The 22,048-nt window shown below is 37.0% G+C and overlaps 1 non-coding gene across 1 annotated transcript; it reads right to left on the bottom strand.

The window, feature by feature from the left end:
- Positions 1-20,782: 20,782 nt before the first annotated feature.
- Positions 20,783-20,854, bottom strand: Trnag-ucc (transfer RNA glycine (anticodon UCC)). Its single transcript has one exon. It is a non-coding gene; the product is annotated as a tRNA-Gly (tRNA).
- Between the last annotated feature and the right edge of the window lie 1,194 nt (positions 20,855-22,048).

The raw sequence follows: 22,048 nt of genomic DNA, 5'->3' as shown, positions 1-22,048 counted from the left end.
CAAATAAGCTCGTGTGTAATTAGGCTTAGAAGAAATTACCGCCGCACTCCGCGAAAGTTGGGCTCAACTAAATACGTAACGCGCCAAACGCGCTGTTTTACATTTTGCTATATTTTTTACATTTCAACTGCAAAGATCAGATGTAAACTTATTAAAATAAAGGTACAAAAGCTTAGCCGCGGGATTTTACGCTGACTTATTGGTGTCAAAGTTTTCATTTGAAAGTTTAAAGTTTTTCTATTTAAATTAAAATTTGTAAATATATGTTATTGAAATTAAAATCTATTCAATTTAAGTAGATAGTAATTTTTGAAAAATCAAGTCTAAGCTCTATGTTGTTCTTCTGAACAAATCATCATTAAATTATCTACTACCTATACGGATAGAAAAATAACTTAGAGCCGATTGATCAGGTAAAAATCATAACTCTTCACCGAATACACACGGCACCCTCGTGTACCGTTAATAATTATTAAGTTTAAGGTGTCATTTAAGGGAACCAAGTCAAGGATTCCATTAGAAAGAACTCTGGAAAAATTGTGGCACTATTGGCACAACTTACAGACTACGTCCATGTTCTTTATCGAAACGAACCTTCACTGTACACATAATATTCTGTTATACCACAATATCCAAAGTACTTGGAATAGAGTGACTATAAAGTATTCTAGATATACATGGTTTAGTAGTTTCTCTCCGGCTTCGGTACTGGGACGTGCCTATCGCCGGTGAACATTGCAATCTGACCGCAGTCATTGACTATGATCACTGCTACGGCTCTACGACACTGCGATAGTACTACAGCAGTAGTCATTTGTATTCAGGCGGCGCTCGGCTGGAGCGAGCGGTGCTTTAGTGCGGTCTGTCCTTGGGGGGTTATTTGTCTGCGATGAAGTGTTATCTATCATCCACTGTTAATGCTTATACATCCAACACGTGCTATATATGGTTATATACAGGTTGTCCCGTAAATAGTATGACATAATCTACAGGGTGATACTGACATCAAGACCTACTAAAAGAAAGCAATGTCTGCCGAAATTTTACGGTTTTTAAGTTATATTGTTTTTTGTACAAAATACAAAAATCAGTGCAATTTAGTCTTACCATGTGCTGAAAAATTACTTAAACGGTTGTTTTAAGTAATGATAGTTTTCTACTAAAAGAAAGTTAAAATAAATATTTATACGTAGAAAAAAAATATGTATTAGGCAAAGTTGTACATCTAACTTAAAACATGTTCATTAAATAACGATTCCAAAAATCTAAAATAGTATTTTCTAAAACTTCGTCACAATTGTTATTTTCGTTCCGAAAGGGGTTGATTATGTATAAATCGTTACCTATTGAAAAAACATTTCAATTAAAAATAAGGGATTTCATAGAATATAGACATGATCACAATAACGGTTTGATTAAAAACATTATATCCATCAAAATCGGGTAAATAGCTTAGAAAGCTACCCTGAAACATTTTCACATAGACGTACCTACTTGTAAATGCATGAAATTCTAAAAATATATTATTAAAAGCTGAACTAAGCTATAAATGTTTACAGAAGTCTGAGGACGGAAGGGAAGACAGTCTTAAAATCGCAGACTTACAGAATGAAGAGCCAAATAAATATTTATTTCCTCATTTTGAAATTAAGCCCTCTTAGAAACAACGGGGTTTTACATCTTCGTATTTCTTTAATATTTCACAAGTAAGGACCGAAGAGTTCGAGTTGTCTCGAACAATCTGCACCAATGTTGAACAATTTCAGACCTTAAATATGAGAATATAATATGTTTTTAGGGTTCAGAAAAGCTGTATTGATTTAATTTTATATATATTCTTTTTGCGACAAAGCCTCCTCTACTTATTTCTTTATTGTTATCTAAAGTTTTTTTTTAATTAGGATAAGGTACCATATGTAATCCGTTAAACATTGGTGGCAATAAACAGATAAACTGAATTGCTTTTGCTACTTCTGTCTCAATTGGTAGTTTATGTCTTCGGATCATGAGTTTCTAAGTATAACATCGAGCTATGAATTATTAATTTAAATCTTTTTCCACAAAATTCTCAATAGCCACCCTCAGTTGGGGATTTGGTGCTGTTACGTCACCATGTTTTAGAGAGCAAATTCAGCCGTCAATCTCGTTCATAATCACTAACATGTGATTGAGCCAAATATTACTACTTGAAGTAGAAATATTTGGCTCACCGACCAGCTCTATAGAGATGAGTCTAAAGTTTCATAATCTCCTAAGAACAAAAGCCTAGCCTCCTACAGTTGTAACATAGTTATATAAAAGGGTAATTAGGATGATCGCTATCCATAGGAGCATCATCTTAGTTACTGCAACATCCCGTCATCTGACATCTAGGAGTACCCCGGGGTATTTCGAGAGCACTTCGGGGCACTAATCGCTGTTACACAGGGGATGTTGAGTAGCCATTACATCAAGTTCTAGTTCGTAAGGGATAAAGAAACGTGGAATTCTAAAATTCTATGGTTAGTGAAAACATGTCTCTAGATGAATAAAATACTTACTTGTTTAGTGATGGTGTTTTTCATGATAGAATTCGTTCGATATAGTAGTGTTATAAGTTTCGGTCCCGGTCGGTAAGAATGTCGGTGATAGTTTAGGCACATATAAACTTCATAGCATATCTAATAGTGTTTAAGCTATGGTGCATATCACTGGGTATAGTGGCATTGGAGGCAGTGGCATGAATCATAGACGCGAAAAAAATTCCAACTCTGAGGACCCATTACGAACTACTGGTATTTTTATTCTGTAACGATATTTTGTATAACTCGTACTTGCGAGTTTCGAATTCGCCTCTATCTTTCTCTGTGTAAGACGATACTATAGAAAGAGAAATATAGAGGTGAATTCGAAGCTTGCACTTGCGAGTTATACAAACACCGTTACAGAATAGCGCAACTTAACTGTATTGCAGAAGGTATTTTCCATTTCGTATAAATTGTAAGTACAACCTATCTTACTTTTGAGCCTTGTGCACGCCATCGTACCGAGACTATGATAGCAATGATGTGATTAAACAAATACGGCATCAACCCATATTCGGCTCACTGCTGAGCTCGAGTCTCCTCTCAGAATGAGAGGGGTTAGGCCAATAGTCCACCACGCTGGCCCAATGCGGATTGGCAGACTTCACACACGCAGAGAGTTAAGATAATTCTCTGGTATGCAGGTTTCCTCACGATGTTTTCCTTCACCGATTGAGACACGTGATATTTAATTTCTTAAAATGCACACAAGTGAAAAATTGGAGGTGCATGCCCCGGACCGGATTCGAACCCACACCCTCCGGAATCGGAGGCAGAGGTCATATCCACTGGGCTATCACAGCTCGATTAAACAAATGCCGCAGGTTAATTAACACGCACAGTTAGCAAAAATCCCGCATTGCCGCCGACACCGCACACAGCTGCTGAAATAAGAGCCTGCGGTACCCAGACCTTACCTTCATTTACGAGGCTATATAAATATACAAATGACAATGACAATGATGATTAGTTGACCAAATGGGCCCACCTCTCTTACGCTGATCTTCCTCGGTATAATCCCTCTCTGCCCAAGTTACCACACCATTGAAGCCATACCGTTACACTAATCCATAGTTCAATTAGTTATAAATAAACAAAAATTACCACCACACCGAACCCTCATCATCAACAAACCAGAAGTAGTTTTTATATGGCTTTTATTAGGAAAAAAGTATGCTCCTACCATAAATAAGTACGGTAGCCAATACTTCCGTCGTCAATAAGTATGTCGTCAGTCCTGGTCGACCAACACTTTATGATATACTGTGGAAAAAATATATTTTATACTTGGACAATTGAGAATCTGGATTCTTAAATCGGTCCACTACTTACCTATGATAAGAGCATAGACTGACAAACTTTCAGCCTTCATAAAATGCGGCAGGTCTGGCTCTAGCAGGTTTTCGTTTTATGCGGTCAAGTGCTAATGACTTGCGTCGCTGCATCAGCTCATTGTATGCACAAACGCATTTGCTGTTGAAATAGCGGACAACACCTCAAAACCGAATCAATTTATAACTTTCGATATTATTTGTTTTTCAATATTTACTGACCTTGTGGTAGACCTAGGTGGACCGAGGACATCAAGCGGATTGCAGGAAACCGCTGGATGCTGGCGGCTCGAGATCATTATGCATAAAGGTCCATGCAAGAGGCCTATGTCCAGCAGTGGACGTCCATCGGCTGATAATGATGATGATGATGATTTATTGACAAATATAATTTGAAACAGCACAATCTTCATCTGCACGATGATTATTACAAAAAATAAAAGAGCACACGAAAAACCGTATTTCTAACTAAACTTCTTTGTTTTACGCGTAAATTTAAAAATTTAAAAATTCTAACGTCTTTCTTTGTTTTACGCGTAAATTTAAAAATTTCATCTTTCAGTCTATCTATCTGTACGCACTTATCTGTGAAATTCCTGAGTATATTTTCATGTTTTCTTTCTTTTACGCAAATCTGGAATAAAATATAAGCCTATAAGTATGTCCTAGTGTGAATATCGCTAAACCTTTACATAGAATCTCTCCGCGCTCTATTGAAAGCTATATGAAAACTTATACCATTTTAATAGGTGAGGTTTTGAGTCCATCGATTGCAGATACACAGAAGCTGCGAAGGAACTTTATTACAAGTCTTAACTTAGTCTGCGAGAGAAACAATGTTGAGCTATTCATATCATCATCATCATCATCATCATCATCATTATCAACCCATATTCGGCACACTGCTGAGCTCGAGTCTCCTCTCAGAATGAGAGGGTTTGATGATAGGGGAGGGAGGGCCAATAGTCCACCACGCTGGCCCAATGCGAATTGGCAGACTTCACACACGCAGAGAATTAAGAAAATCACGATGTTTTCCTTCACCGTTTTACACACGTGATATTTAATTTCGTAAAATGCACACAACTGAAAAGTTGGAGGTGCATTCCCCGGACCGGATTCGAACCTCCGGAGTTGAAGACAGAGGTCATATCCACTGAGCTATCACGTCTCTTATTCATATAAACCTCTTGAATTTATTATCCTTTACTAAAAACTGTAATAAAATCCGTTGCGCATAGAAAATCTAAGCGTAGAAACAGCGGGAACGACGACATAAAGTATACCATAATATAATATCATGCCTTATAATAAAAATTACTTAATAAATTCGCTAACATCGGTATCGTATATAGACAAGGTAAGTAAGTAAGCGAGTAGACACATTTTACACGTTTTTAATGAAATAATCGTCCCCTCGCTTCGCAGAAGAAACTCTACCCTTGGGCCGCGAGGTGTGAAGCAATACGTATTACAGTGCGCCCCCGATCAATGCTACCCTCCTGCTACGGTGACCATGTCGCCACGTCTCGACGGAAAACCCCATTTTTTAAAGAAAAAAAGTCGGATGCCTGTATCTTCATCCATGTGGATTTTGCTATTTATCGAATAAGTTTATTCTAAATATAAATATGCTACAATTAAATAAATGACAAAAAGTTAATTTAGAGTAACAACCCTCACACTATAAAATATGAATGAAATGAAACTTTGAAATGAAATGAAATTATGTTTTTGCATATTAACTGTAATTAAAAGGTACAAAAGCTTCTTAATTCTTGGGTTGTGGTGGCTTTTTATATATGACCAATATTCCTATTCCCCTCCAACTAGTCGGGAAGGACTGTATTAGGAGTGGGTACGACAATAGACCAACGGGGCGGGGATCGAACCACCACCCCTCATTGATAAGTTTGACCGCTCTTACCGTTGAGCCGTTGAGGCTTATAAATATTAAGATAAAGTTTATGAAGTTGTAGTAATCTCTGGATCTGATCTACTAACCGATTCTGAAAAATCTTTTACCAATAGAAAGTCACGTTATTTGTAAGTCTCAGAGGCATGTATAAACCTAACCTCGTATTCCCATGGGACCGTGGGGCGTCGGATAGTAATTTATAACAAAGCTAAAAACTGTTTTAGTTGGTTAACAGATATTAATATCTGGAGTGTACGTTTGTCTGAACATTAATATAGATAATATGTCTCGTAATTAGTATCGCCACAATTTCTAAGTTCAGGTAACTTTATTGTTTTTAAGATTTTTTCAATATTGTTAATATATTTCTTTTTGAATTTTTTGAATTATTTTCATAGATGTAAGAAGGCTGGACATACAGTTCCATGCCATTAGAAGCAACATAATTAGTAAAGACGAGGTCTTCGGTGTATGAAGTCGCTGCAGAAATTGGATCCGCCTGCAGCGCGGCGCGAGGTGTGAAGCAATTACCGACCCTCGACCGCCAATCAATGGGCTGCCGTCTTGGCTAGGGCGACCACGTCGCACGACTTACTTGAGACTTCACCTTTTATATTTCTTGCTATATAGTCCTATATACATTATTATTTAAGTAACTTATGTATTCAAAAATAATAAACGAGTTCAGTAACTTAGTCATTATTTTATACAAGACTTCAAAAAGTTGCACTACCATCATCCATACTAATATTATAAAGCTGAAGAATTTGTTTGTTTGTTTGCTAGAACGCGCTAATCTTAGGAAGTACTGGTCCGATTTGAAAAAAATTTTCAATCTTAGATAGCCCATTTACCGCGGGAGGCGTATATTCCTACGGTAACGGGAACCACGCGGGTAAAACATCGCAGCGTCAGCTAATTATACATAGGCTGATAAAATAATATTTATTTTGACTAACTCTGGAGTAATCTGATTTGATGTAAGGAATTGAACTTCGAATATGAAAATGTTTTTACTTACGTTAACATATTTTTTTTTTATTTTACTACAAAAAGTATGACAGCTGTAACAAATATAATAAAAAGTATGTATGGTAAGGGTCATATTGTTGCCCTTTTAGTAAGAAATCCAACAAAGAAACTGTTCGCTTATCAAAACACAAGCAATATCTCTCACCGGAGCAGCAAGACGGATCGGCGCACAATATTAAGCCGCATATTAAAGTATTCACCCCGCCGCTTGCAGCCGCCTAGCAAAATAAGAATTATAATAACTGGAAGGGTGACGGAGTAAGGGCTCTTGCAAACCTTACTTAAGGAGGAAAAACATGATATCAGATCTAAGTTAAGTTTGCGTTACTCGGAAACAGGTAAAGATTTTATACAATTAGATTTGTCACTAGTGCGTCGGATCTGAGGTCGCTGATTGTCTTAATTTAATTTAGTGACTTAGTAAATAAACAAATAATAGCTAAATATTGTCTACAATGTCGAGTTGTGTGTTCAGGAAGTGTAAAAACGATATACGTAAATATATAATGTAAGTAAACATAAAATTGTGCATGTGCGTTCAGTGGAATACATATGTTCGGGTCACATTTTGCGGTGATTTTTTAGACTCGTAAAATATCTAAAAGTACAAAATCATTGGACACAGGGTGTCCACATTTTGTCAGAAAGTTAGTTACCGTATGGAAGTCCGCTCATAGTTACGACCTCATGTGGTATACTAGACACAGTACCTTGAACAGCGCAGAGATGTTAGATTAATTTGTCGTTTACCTTTAAACAATAAACTGTAAAACGTAAAACGATGCTGATGACTGGAAACTACAAGAGGTCTATAGTCTGGCAAGCTCATTGAGGACATGCAGGCGACTGGGGGAAAGGCTGTGCGGATGTGTAATCGTGCGTGCGCCCCCCGGCCCGCGCGGATCATCGGGAGTGTTACGAACGAAGTTGCCAAGCTATAATTCCTATCTCAGAATGACATACGGCGCATTGTAAGACGTCTTGCTTGCATAAACTGTTTGTTAGGCTATAGTTTTCCATTAAAATTAGGTGATACATTTGTATCTCGTAGTATAAAAAAATTAACTGGAAATTCACGTCAAATAGAACCTCGTACTTTTTAAGTCAGTTGTTGAAAGTTTAGTCTGCAGGGGTGCTAAGAATTATAATAACTTAAAGGGTGCATACCTCGCGACCCTAGAGGGTAAGGTGTCCGTGAATCGGGGACTTGAGTCTGCGCCGCAAACACTTTCTATTGTTTTTTCTTAATTTCTGCGGCAACCCTTGCGTGTGTGCGGGCACAGGTGGGAAAGGGGTAGCCAGCGATTTAATGCCTTGATCTTCATACCACATACAGTACAGTGTTATGCTTTTTTTTTTTATTATTTTCTACAAGTTAGGCCTTGACTACAATCTTACCTGATGGTAAGTGATGATGCAATCTAAGATGGAAGCGGGCTAACTTGTTAAGAGTAGGATGAAATCCACACTGCTTTCGGTTTCTACACGACATCGTACCAGAACGCTAAATCGCTTGGCGGTACGTCATTGTCGGTAGGGTGGTAACTAGCCACGGCCGAAGCCTCCCACCATCGAAAAATATATGTATATTACACTACAAGTTTTTCATTTCTAATATCATTATTATAGCTGGAAAATTTGTGAAATTAAAACATTCGTCGCGTTTGTTATAGTTTTATAACAAAAATGTATTTTTCTTATTTCAAACCTTAGCCAAGAAGTGATTTTTTAATTCGGCCATGATTCTACTGATACACACGCACCTAAAAAGCAGAAAGCAGTTTAAACATTTCGTTGAGTTTAAAGAATTTCCAAATTCATCCAGCAATATTATCTCTCTACTCATTTCATGACGTTTTTTGGGTGTGGGCATATTACCTAAGTATGGCGAGGGAAAACACATTTTTGAAAATTTATTTGTACAAAATGAATCTTTAAAAGTCTGGAAAATGGAATGATGCTTCATAATATTTCCTCGTACAAATTAATGTCATATATTTTATAGAAAGAAGGATAAAGATGAAAATTGTTTTAAGAGCACCAATTATCATGCTCCAAATATTTTTTCATTTAATAATTTTTATTCATAGTTGCTCTGCAAAAAATTCGAATTATTTCTTAAATAAATCATCTATATGTAGGTATCTAATTAGATTTATTTTAAAATGTTTCGCATTTCAATTGAAAATATTTTTAAGTCAGAGATTAGTAACCTACAGTATAAATAAGTAAAATAAAGTATGAAGCTGTTTTTCTGAGTCTTACCTATTTTACATGCTGAAAACTTCCTTCAAAAGACTTATTACAAAAGGAGGAAGGAAATAACACAATAAAGTTTTACCATTCGCCATTAACTGTAGTACAATCGGTACTTCTTACTTATAATTGATAAAGGGCTACTAACCCCCTATGAAGGTTTATCATGATTGAACGTTATAAATTAAGGGGTTTTTAGTGTAGTTTATACATTTTTGGTACAAGTGTATAAAAACCCGCCTGTCTGCACCTGGTACACTTTGACGAGCAAAGCTAACGAGTGTTTTGGAAATAAAATACCTGTAGGTACCATTTTTAATGTTCTCCTACGATTAATGTAGGTACAAACTCGAATAAAGTAGGTATATTTGCAGTAGCACCCCAAAATGATTGCAGGAAGCCCCCGTTTCAGCAACCAAGGCTCCGCACACGCTGCCCGTCGCCATGGCAACGGGGTCAACGACCCACGCACTCCACCTGCACCCACAAATGCTAACCCATCACTTTTGTAACCTGCTTTCCATCACATCCTACTAAAACGTAGAGACACTAAATGAAAGTTTTTAATAATGTACTGGATATCTCCCGCTAGATAGCATCCTCGTTTTCGTAGGAATAACGGAATGAAATGTAACTTATGTGCTAATCTAAACTATAATCTATCTATGTAACAAAGTTTACTCAGTTCTGTCCAGCGTAATGGTGTACGTAACCCAATTACTTATTGAACGAGTATCTACTAGTAATATACCTAAGTCATTAGGTATGACTTTACTATACCTATTATTTTATAGTACAACTAAACTATAATTTTTATTTTGTTCATTAATATACAATAGGTATATAGTAAACACAAAAGTTTTTAGATCATACATTTTATAAATATTACATCATTTAAATAAATATGAAAAATTAGAACCTGAAATCAATTTCAAATCCTAAATATTGCAAAACTCACCTTATTTTAAAACTCGAACTATTTCTTGATAAAACAGATTAAAAATACTTATAGTTTACTAAGTCAATACTTTACTTTTCTACTAAACTTTGTAAATTCAAATATTCGTATACAAAACAAGCCACAGAGTAAAAACTTCGCAACACAAAAACCTCTTTACACAATTGTCACACAAACACTGGCCACTCCATTCCTATCGGTGTTTTAAAAACCAACGTCACATTAAAAAGAAAACTAATATTCAAAAAAAGAATGAAACAAAAACATTCGCGTGCCGGTACATATCAACGAATGCGGCCGTCGGTCTGTTCCGAGCGTGCAAAGCAACACTTCCATAATCCATTTCCAAAACCAAAAACAACCTTTATAACAACAGCACTAAGCTATAATTGAAAAGGAGTGGACCGTAAAACATAACTTTGTTTTTGTGCAAAGTCAAATTCCATTTTCAAATTCTGCCGCGGAAAACTGGCTTTTCTACTCCCGTTGTAAATGCCAATTTCCCTTCTACGTTTACTGATCAAATAAAATTCAACTTTAAGTGCATATGTTTAGATTTTAATTTATATTTCGTGGAGTGTTCAGACAATGCGCCACGCAATGACGTTTCCAGTGTGCGCGACAAACATACATTTTCCGGGGGAGTGAGAGGGAGGGAAGGTCCCTAGGGAAGGTATCACGAAGGTACGGGAACACTAGGGGTGCATTTTCGCGTCTAAAACGAAACGTCAGCGCCATAAAGAATCGATCTTTAAGAAGTTTTGTTGGTAATATGTACAAGAAACGTTTAAGTGTACCTTCATTGGAAATATTGAATGACCTAACTTATTTCTTATCATCATTAACAACCCGTGTTCGAATCACTGTTGTTCACGAGTCTCCTCTCAGAATGAGAGGGGTTAGGCCTTAAGACTAATTTCTAACTTAATAAAATTTTGAACAAAACTTAAATCCACACTAATCTTAGTAGATTTTTTAACTTTCCGGCACAATTGTTTATACGTCGCACAATTAAAATTTTAATTTTTTATTTTTACGACCTCCGTGGTGCAGTGCTCGGTGGATTCACAAGACGGAGGTCTTAGGTTAGATCCCCGACTGGGCTAATTGAGGATTTCTAATTGGTCTATGTCTGACTGGTAGAAGCTTCGGTCGAAGAGGCTTCGGTCGTGGCTAGTTACCACCCTACTGGCAATGACGTATCGCTAAGCGATTTAGCGTTCCGGTACGAGTCGTGTAGAAACCGAAAGAGGTGTGGATTTTCGTCCTATACTCAACAAGTTAGCCCGCTTTCATCTTAGATTGCATCAGGTGAGATTGTAGTCAAGTCTATACCACAGAATACATAGTATGTACTAAGAAAGCGCACATTTGAAGATTAAGACATTTGTTCAAATTCAAGAAAGATATTTGAGAAGCTGTTGATCTCATACACTGACATACTCGTGGGTCGCGGTATATTTAAAGAGTTTTTGAAAAGTTACTACTACTAATTTGTGAATGTCGAAGACTATATATAAGGTCCTTGGCTTCTGTTATTTTCTTTTGACTTCCTGAACCCTAAAAACTATAGCACTTGAAGCACAGCACAAAGAAAGAGTAGGCGCACACGAAAAAGTCAAAGAAACTAACAACGTCGTATTTGAGCATTGGCAGCAAAGATCACAGCCCGCGCCGCCTCATCGCGTATTCCCTTTGCAGCCCCGCGAGCTGCCGAGTGCCGAGAGCCTCGCAGCTGCACTCGCTGTTTGTTCTGATTCGGGCCTGATGGGCGCTCACAGTTGCTTCTTTGTTCCCTACAGCTACTTCCTTATATTTGCAATAGGTACTTCTGTCAGACAACCGCGTTACAAAGACTAATATGAATAAGACCTGTAGAACTCGAAGTAATATACCCAGAGGCGGGCACAAGGTACTATATGTACAATTTGTACAAATTAAAAAGTGAATACTCCGGGTAGGCAGTGCTTTTTTGCATGTTTAAAGAGCGCGTCACTGAATATGCTATATAAGAAATCCTAGGCCAAAGTCTTCTAATGTCTAATTCCATAAAAAAGAACACCTATACTTTGAGTACAACTTATCTATCAGAACAAAGTTTGGTCATGCTAGTCACCTCGGGGCACCTTGACGGTGCAGCCTAAGTTTTAAGTTTAACAGCAGTCCTGGATTAGCCTTGCTATTAAATCAACTATTGCTAGGGCATCCCGTCTAGGGGGGCACCAAAAAGAAAAAAAAGCAAGCACATCAAAGTCAAAGCCATTTCTAAATCTGCACGTTTGAAGTTGATGTTAATATGTATCACCATATGTTATCAATTGTAAATTATAAGTATGACTTTTTCAAAAGAGCAACTGTTGATTTTTTTGCCGGTATCTTCTCAGCAGAACCTGCCTTCCGAACCGGTGGTAGAATCTTTACAAATAGTCAACTGACGTGTCAAAAGTGCTTGTAAACTGAGCCTTCTTGAATTAAATGATTTTTGATTTTGATTTTACGTATTAACATTTTTTAAATTAAAAATTTGTAGTTCAAGGATGATTGCTTAGAGCAAGTTACCTTAACCTGGCATTATATACTAGAGAGGAAATTGATAATAGCTGTCTCCAATATACAGATGTATTAAATCGACAAGCGAGCGCCATAATATATTGTACAAGTATTGTAATAAGTAAGATAGGTGTTTTGCAAAGGTGCAGACACAAATATCGATATATCAAAGACTTGCGTCTCACGCCATTGTCGCGGATCGCTTCCGAGCCACTGGCCCGCAGGATCAGTGTTATTCAAAGAAGCTGTCATCCCTCGCTCGGATGTAGATACTAGATATCATAATGTCATTGTGTGCGTTGAATTATGTTACTCAAATGTTAGCGTGTACATCAAACGAATAGCTAGCATTTTGTTTAATTCTGGCTGTATTTTTTGGTGGAGTTAAGGAAATTATTTGAAGGAAAGCCCTTTTGAAAAGTTTAGTTTTTCAGTTATCTGCTGCAAAAAATCAATTACCGGAGAGAGCATTATAGTTGCTCTATAAAAAACATGTCAGTTAAAATAGTTTTCAATAGGACATAAATGGTCTACGAAAAACCGGCAACGTTTCGTAGTGCCTCTAAAAAACATCTTTGACTTACAAAGTCTATTAAGTTATAAATTACCCTATGACATACTAAACAATCACAAGGAAATAGAACAATAAAAGAGAAAAAAAGAAATACTCGAAAACATTGCAATTAATTAATGACTCCGACAAGATAATCCAAGTGGCACGTCTCTAACAAAATGTTACTTTGAAAATACTCGTACTATCCGCGAGAGTATGAATGCACTTTAAAAGTGAGGTATCAAAGACCGTCGGCACAAAGGTCTCTAGCTAATTACCCCGTGTGACTCAAATCTGAAACATAGCGCCGGCGCAATGCGCGCGCGGAGCGGGTAACGAAGCGGATAGCGGAGCGGACAGCTGAGCGAACAGCGGGCGAATTACCCCAAAGCTGAATAATGAGGCGGCTCCTGAATCAAGTTATAAAAAAATTATTTAAAAAAAAAAAGCCATTTTTCGTAGGTACCTGTCAAACAAAATAATGGTTCGCCACTTTATGGTGTCTCTGTTTCTTGAACAATAAGAAAGTTAAGCATTCGGTTCCAGTGTTGAAGACCTAAATACCTTCCTTCAACAAAATTGGCATACCGAAACTGAAGTCCTAGTGTCGCAGTCAATACATATATATTTCGCTCCTTTATTTAAATATGCGGCGCTGTTAAAGGCCGTTTCTGATTTCTTGTTCTGTTGATCAATGTTTCAAGTCCGACCTAGGGCTCAAACCCAGGAACTCATGATGCGAAGCCACACAGGCCACTGAACCAAGGAGTAAAACACTTAAGAAATGCTTATGTGCCTTCATCGCCAATCTTTTAGACCGTAATACAGTCTAATTCTCTTACCAAGCAACAGTGAAGGCCAACTGTGAAATACTGTTCAAGCTATTACAAAGTACGCTACTACAACTTACAACCCCGTTGGATAGAAAAGTCGAAATAGTGACACAAAACCAGCAACCGCCCGCCCACCGGCCGCCACTCAGCCCGCGCCCTACAGCCGGCAGTTAATTATAATCATGCATCTTCCTTCAAGTGGAGCCGTCAATAGCACTGCTTCGTTATGCGCTTCCGATGCTCGATGGGGAAACAATGCGCGCTCGCATTCTGCCTGATAAGTAGGATTTGACGGGCGCCGACATTTGCAAATCAGTTTTAATGATCTTGGTAATGTCTTTTCTGTTGCCGGCGCGATATATTTAATGATTGTCTCGTTAGGCTTTGAGTTTGTAGCAAGATTTGATTTGGGACAATTAAGACCCATCCGAAAAAAAACAATGTGTATTCTGTATATATTCGTATAATATGCTACTTATTTACGTCTATCAGAAGTATAGATAACTAACTAGATGTTATAGTTAGTTATAATTAATCTTGGCGATAGGAGTAAAACAGAGAATGAAAGAGTAGATATGTGGAAAATCTTTTCTCAGGTGAAAAAATAATGACTAGAGTTTTGTTTTTTTGAAAATTAAAATAATTTCTCACGACTATATTACAATAATATAGTATTTATTGTAATCTACCCAATACTTAATAGTCAGCGATGTAACTTACTTACATCAACTGAAATCGAAACGTACATACTTACAAACGTAAGTATGTACATTTACGTTTACGTTAACGTACAATTTAGATTTACCTAATAAACGCTGAAGCACAGTACAAGTATACTGTGGCTGAAGTAATCAAGTAAATCCACAATATTACATACCTACAAAACCACGTGCAAAAATTATTAAAGCCGCCAATTATTGAAACTGCCGTTTCGCATCATCGCTCACTCTAGAGGTGATAGCATCTCACGGGAAAAAATTTAGGGAGGCCGAAAATCCGCACGAGTTTTTCAGGTCCCGCCACTCGACCGTCGCATGAAATCAAATTAACGACGATCGCAAAAATAAACTAAAGAAATAACGGATCCGTACGGTAGCAAATAAAAAAAATATCTTCAGGGAAAGACCACAGTTCGAACGGCACGGCACGGCGGCAATAGTTTTAAGTGGCCAGTCGAAGCAATCATAGCTGGCGCGCGGCAGATCAAAGGCGCGGTTAATGGCTTTTAAGCGGAGGCCGGGGGTGCGGGCGGCGCGCGGGGGGCGAGGTTCAACTTGAAGTAGTTAGGGCGAATTGTTGCGTACACTCGTTTTTGTTTTCGAGCTTGTTGTCTAATGAAAGTCACTTCACCGCGGGAGGGACGCCGATGGGACGGAAAGAGACTTTTTGATATCTAACGTCTGATGCCGCGCTCCGAGTGCCTTCGAGTTTCAGTGGTAGCTGCGCCTGTAATTTTCTTTTAGTGCACCGCTTTGTGCGCGTAATGCGTGTGTTGTGCGCCTGGCGCAGAGTGACGGTTTATAATATTCTTTATATACTATACAATGTTCCATCATTTGTGTTAATTTACTCTTTGTTTGTTTATCGAGCTTTCAGCCTTTAGTTGTGTTGAACACTGAACGAATGATATTTGTACAATGTGGAGAATGTCCTGGAAACGTTATATTCGTTATACTTACCTCCTTAGTAGATGTTTGTTATGCATTTTCAATTCCACTGCAAAATCTGTACAATAATAAATCAATTAATCTTAGTACCTACTAAGTACTCTCCTAAGAACTAAAGACACCGCCATAGCACAACGAGTTGCAAAGTTGATATGACTATGGGTGAGGCTTTGTGGTGTGTGCCACAATCTATAAGTAGTAAAAAGTAAATAACCATTTATTCTTCCTATCATTTAATCTACCAAATGTAATCGGTCCCCCTGACGCTGTAGTAACTGCAAATTTAGCATCCCGGACTCCCCTACTATCCGTGGTGTGTGCTTGCATCAACCAACGTGCGGCGTGTCACTAAATGCTGCACAATTTTTGCAGCTACTTTATACCTCTAGCACACACTTTTACAGTTTTTTGTTTAATATTTTTTAATATATTCCCTCCAACTAGTCGGGAAAGACTGTGCTAGAAAGAAAGGAGTGAGTAAGGCAATACCAACGGGGTGAGGATTGAACCACCACCCCTCGATGATGAGTCTAATCGCTCTTACCGTTGAGCTATTGAGACTTTACCTGTGAGGTTGAACAGAAGAAAATATTTTTGTTTTTTATTGATTTATTTGTCATGTTCAAGATGCAATAATCATATTTTTGGACATTATCTTCTTCAACTAAACGACAAGTATCTGGACTCTCCTTCTATATATTGTCCTTTAAGGGGTGATGTTTGACCCTGTAGTGAACCGTTATATAAAGACTGATGAAGGTTTACGACACTGTACTCCTGTGCAATCGAAAATGTCCTGAAATATTCGCACAGTTTTATGTTTTTATCGCGTAACAAGTACGAGAAACGTCGTCGTGACGGCCAGTTTAAAATATCAAAGGAGGCAGAAACCTCCAGCTGTTTGCGCGAACAAATTATACTCTCACAGAGCGCCGGCTGACGGCTCGCAGCGACCCACCTCTTACTCTGGGCCAGTGTTGTAAACGGTAGCGCGGCTCGCAGCGACCTTTCTGACTTTTCTGTGTTCCTAGTCTTCCATATCAATAGTTTAAACATTCAGTAAATCAGCTTCGGTTTCTTCCGAGCAATAATGCCCATTGTACGAGTTTCGTCGCTATCTGTGGAAAACCTTTAAAACTAAAAAGTTCGGTGGCTTTTTAAATTGAAAACAGAGCATTTCTTGTACTCGGTATGCGTAAGTCAATGCGATGCTTCAAAAGTCCCTAAGGGGACAATTATAACCTTACAATTCCAACTACCGTTCTCTACAGACCTGGCAGTTGTACTTTCCCGAATGAGCTCTTTCATACAAAGATCTACCACATCTAGATATCAATTTATATTTGCTTTTGTTACCTCTTTATAATTCTTTTTCGTTATGGTTTAAAAGTTAAGGGTTTTCAGGTTTCAACCCTTCCACTGCATGTAATGGAATACTTACAGATTACAAAACAAAGCAGGCTATCAGGAAATACAGGAAATCCCTCCTAGAAACACGCAACGTTGAAAATAGTCACACTACAATATAGGTATCTTGTTTGCTACGAGATTACTGTTTTAAGTTTACAAAAATTCACAAAAAATCAAAATCCCAAAAACACATTTAAAACGTCTACAAAAAGAATATTTATTTAGTTCCAGCCAACACTAACCCTCAAGACAATAGAACAATTTGCACGCAACGCCTTTTGCTTACCTTGGCGAGGAAGGAAGGCATTATGAAGTAATTTCGGCAGACTTGAGACCCGGCGTCCGCAAATCTTGCCGCCTGCGCGCTTCAAGTGAAAAAACGGTTTTATTTTTGCCCACAACAAACAGACTTTGTTTTATTGTTTCAACAAGAAAATATTGCTGGTAAGAACTGTAGTGCAGGTACCTAGTTGCATATGGTTAAAAAGTTCGAAAAGATAAAAGAAATGGAAGAAACAGACACAAGATAATTTGATTTCATTTACCTCATTTAGGCTGAAAGATACTTAATAAAAATTTTATTTATTATTTATTTATTTATGAAAAATACAACGGATATACGGACAACCACAAAATCACAAAGATTTGACATCTGCAACTAGACTTAAAAAAAAATTAGCGTATAAAATTTTCTAAAAGGTATAGTAATAACAAGGTAATCAGGAGATAAAAATCTACACATAATTATTCATTTCGTTGATTTGTACAACTTTGTTAACTTTAAAAAAAATAGTGCAAAAGCATTTTAAAGCAATCATAAACAACATTTACACTCACTATCAAGTGTGATAATGTTCAAGTGACTTATTTCATTTTATAAAAACATAGGTACATCCGTGACTAGCAGACCCGGTCAAGCTTCGCTGTTCGCGTTGACTTATGTGCACTTCTTCCCTACCCCTACCGTACCCCTACCGTATCCCTAGCGTAGCCCTACCGTACCCCTACTGTACTCCTATCGTACCCCTACCGTAGCTCACCGTACCCCTACCGTATTCCTACCGTACCCCTACTCTACCCCTTGACTCTAAAAAATTTGTATGGGAAAAAAGAAAAGGGTTGTTATTATGGTTTTCTTGGCAATTATTCTAATTTTTCTCACCTTTTAAACCTTCCCTATACCTCCACGAACATTTCAAAACCAAGATAAGATTAATCCGTTCAGCCGTTTAGCGAGACTAATGAACAGCAATTCATTTGTATATATATAGAGGATAAAGATATAGATGATCTAGCTGCGCAACAGCTACAGCAAGAGTTCTGCAGAAAGTATGCTGAACAAATTACCATATTCATACGAAATCATTAATGAAAGCCTACTAAAAATTCAGGATGTAGACCAAATGTGAACATCTACAAAAAATGTCTTTTTGAGTTTATAAAAATTTGCTGTCTCAACGAAGAATTTATTGACAATCCAATTAAAAGTATTTCCTCGTCGAGAGCCGATGGTCTGGACTCCGATCATTAATTGAATGGCTTTTGCTTGTCGTATTTATTATTATGCCGAAAAATCATGCACCGGCGAAATTCCATTTAAAATTTTCCTAGAGTAAGGAACGAGGACTTTTTCCTACATTTCACATACTCCTACCTGGAATTGAAGTTCATTAATGACATAATTATAGGGATGAAAATAAGTTGCAGGATTGAGTGTTGAAAATTGTACCAGGCTCTCAGCGCGCCGCGGTTAAATTAAGTTTCCTGAAACATGTTGCATCTTGTACAGACTACATTGTATGATAAAATGAATTCTAGAATATTCGCTATGGAAAATTGTATAAAATATGTATTTCTGTGGAATATGATTATAAGATATGTGATGAAAATAATTCGTTTCATTCTAAAGAGATTACCTACTTCCACAAATTAAGTTTACATAACAAAATATGACGCCGTTTATTACTTAATCTTTCATTCCTATCAAGGATGATTTTCTTTCAAGGATGATTTTTTATTTTTATGTAATGTATGAAAAATTATTTCTTCTATTTAGCGCTATCAGATTAAAACGCATGTGGTAATCGTTTCAAAACGAATTAGTAAATCAGGCGCTGTGGAGCGAAAACTCCGACTTTATACGTTAATTTTCGTATATTATATGCAAAAAATGCTTAAATTCTAATGAGACGATTTACTCGGTTTTCATCGAACATCGCAGTCTTTTGAAACAAAATATTAGTGAAAAACTCGAAGAAACCTTTGAGTGATCAGAAGGAACAAACACAAACGGGCTCTTTTCAGGTACCAGGCTATCATAAGTCACGTAGTAAGCGTCCGCAGAGGGCGAGGTACCGCAGGAGGCTCGACCCATATCCTTTCAGCTCATTTGTGCTATCTCTGTTTGCCGTCGCAATCCCCGAGACATCATGGCTCCACGTCTTGAAAGGCGACTCAAAGACAAATCGACTTTACGCAAGGAAATGTTTCCGGTTTTCCGGAAAAGTATACCTAGATATAATAGGCAACATTATCAGTTGATGATCAGACAGAAGGAGATAAACTGTATAACTTTTTCACCGTAACATTTATATTCATATTTAGTAAAAGAACAGCTGGTCAATTTCTTGCCGGCAATTTTCGTATAGATTGTTTTCTACACTTGACTGTCTTTATAAGTGCTCATAGAAGCTATCGTAAAATAATATAAGCACAGTTTCCATTGGTAGTTGATACTAATTAACTGTTATCAATATTTATTCGCTGCAGCTGCTTTAGTACATAGATTACATTTTTAACAGTTTTTGTGTGACTAAGTTAAAGTGTGTGAATACACTACACACCTATAGGTGTATAGGTAGTGTATTTTATCGACTTGATGAGAGTTTTTTTATAATTATGTACTTATAGTGTTTTTTTATGCTTAACAAGTTACCCATGCCAAAATTCCTGGACCAAAATTTCAGAAATCCGCAATTCTGCCCAGTCGGGGATCGAACCTAGGACCTCCATCTGTAAATCCACCGCATGAATCACTGCGCCACAAAGGCCGTCAAAAGTTCGACAAAACTACTAATTTACAAAATAGGTGCAATAGTAAAAATATCTGCAAATCGGCTTTAAATAAAGATTCGTGACGCTTCCATTCGGATCACAAATTCATATTTCTTTATGAAATCGCGCGAAAATCGAACTCTTTCAAATTGATCTATTAATGAATGGTACCACCTAATTCTCGCGTTAAATTATTATTATTTAATCCACAATTTACGAAGTAAATAGGTATTCACGCACATGAATGAGCTTACATTATTAAATTGTGGCGTCTGTAGCTAGGTGTACCTATACCATAATATACTCTGTACGTACGGAAGATGTAATTTCGAGTAATTTCCGCCATTTCCTTCGAGGATCTCTGTAAACACAAACAGTCGACCGAAATTGATTTTGAAGTGTTTAATTTGGAAGGAATTATATTGGTTTAGGGTAGATTTATAGAATAGAGACTAACGTATTCTAACGTCGCACAAATTATGCTTACTAAGCGCTGAATTAAGTACTACTTGCGCCATCTGTTAGTGTATAGCGAAAACTTGAAAAAAAATTTATCTATGATTTTACATTGTGGTTTCAAAAAATTACATTTACTTAAATAAAAGCTTCATTGAAAATTAAGAAAATTCTCAAAGTGTGTAAAAAAGTAAAAAGTGTGCGTTGGCCGGGAATCGAACCCGGATCAACTGCTTGGAAGGCAACTATGCTGACCATTACACCACCAACGCCACATGACTTAGTGACGAATTTTATAAACAAAAGTAGGTACTGTTCATCATACTTTTCACAACTTTCACAAAACACTGCTAGTGATGTTCGAACAATAATTCTCATAGAATATACTTATCGACAATTTAATATTGATAAACTACTTTTGAAAAAATACTTGACAGTTACCAACTTAATTTCACTTAGTGTGTACTATTTTCATGCCAGTAGTATTTTTCTATATAAACCTTGTACTTTGTACCACATTACTTGTAAAGAAAAATAAACAAAATATCAACCAATGGCGGCGGAGTCGCCAAACTTCCTACTTATCTATTTTGTCGCAACGCAACGAAAGAGATAGCGATATTTCCGGTCGTGGTTCCATTTGTTGATAATAATTTGTCTATTGATCTTTACGAGATACGTTCGGTCGTATATTAGGCCTACAGGGCGACACGATGTCTGTAAGTCCGTAAATATAATACTATACCGATTTCGGGTACTAGGTATCTTTATTTACACAAAGTTGGTGGGGAAAAGAGACTACCTATATCGCATAAAGAGCATAATATAAAGCTTATTCTCATTTGGAATCAATCGTAAAATAAGGAACCACTCTACCTGTTGTAAAGTATCAAGCTCTTGTAAACAAAGTCGCTTAACCCGTGAAGTAGGAATGTGGCCGTAAGGACACCGTTGCGATTTGCCCGCAACAAAGGAATCAATTAAAGGCGGGTGCAAACACAGCATCAACATAATGTGCCTAGTTTTTTTTTTTATTTATGATATCACTTGCAGCAGTTGTGATTACATATTATGAATATTTATAAAATAACAGGTTTACTTTTTGGTTGTTGTTGACGGTCTCGTTTAAAGATTTTATGAGTTCCACCAACCAATTATGAAAGTACTGTTTCTTAATCTACTTTTCTTTACACTTTAAATTAAAACGTTTAATGAAACATGTATTGATGTTTCATTACATGTTTAATGATTTTTTTTTTATTTTTTAATAATTTTTCAATTTTTTAATAATTTTTCAATTATTATAATTATATAATGTTTCGATGATAGTAACACTAAAAAAATATTTTCTTTCTTTCTTAACATTGGACGCGTTTTCAAGCTCAGTGTATATTGGTCGTAAAAGTCGCACCCGCCGCGGTACCCGAGCGGCGCAAAGCAGAAAGAAAACAATATTGTGCTCTGTG

This window comes from Bicyclus anynana, chromosome 15 (assembly GCF_947172395.1).
Source record: "Bicyclus anynana chromosome 15, ilBicAnyn1.1, whole genome shotgun sequence".
Lineage (NCBI taxonomy): Eukaryota > Metazoa > Arthropoda > Insecta > Lepidoptera > Nymphalidae > Bicyclus > Bicyclus anynana.
Note: the sequence above shows the minus strand (reverse complement) of the source record. Positions and strands in the feature narration are given on the sequence as shown.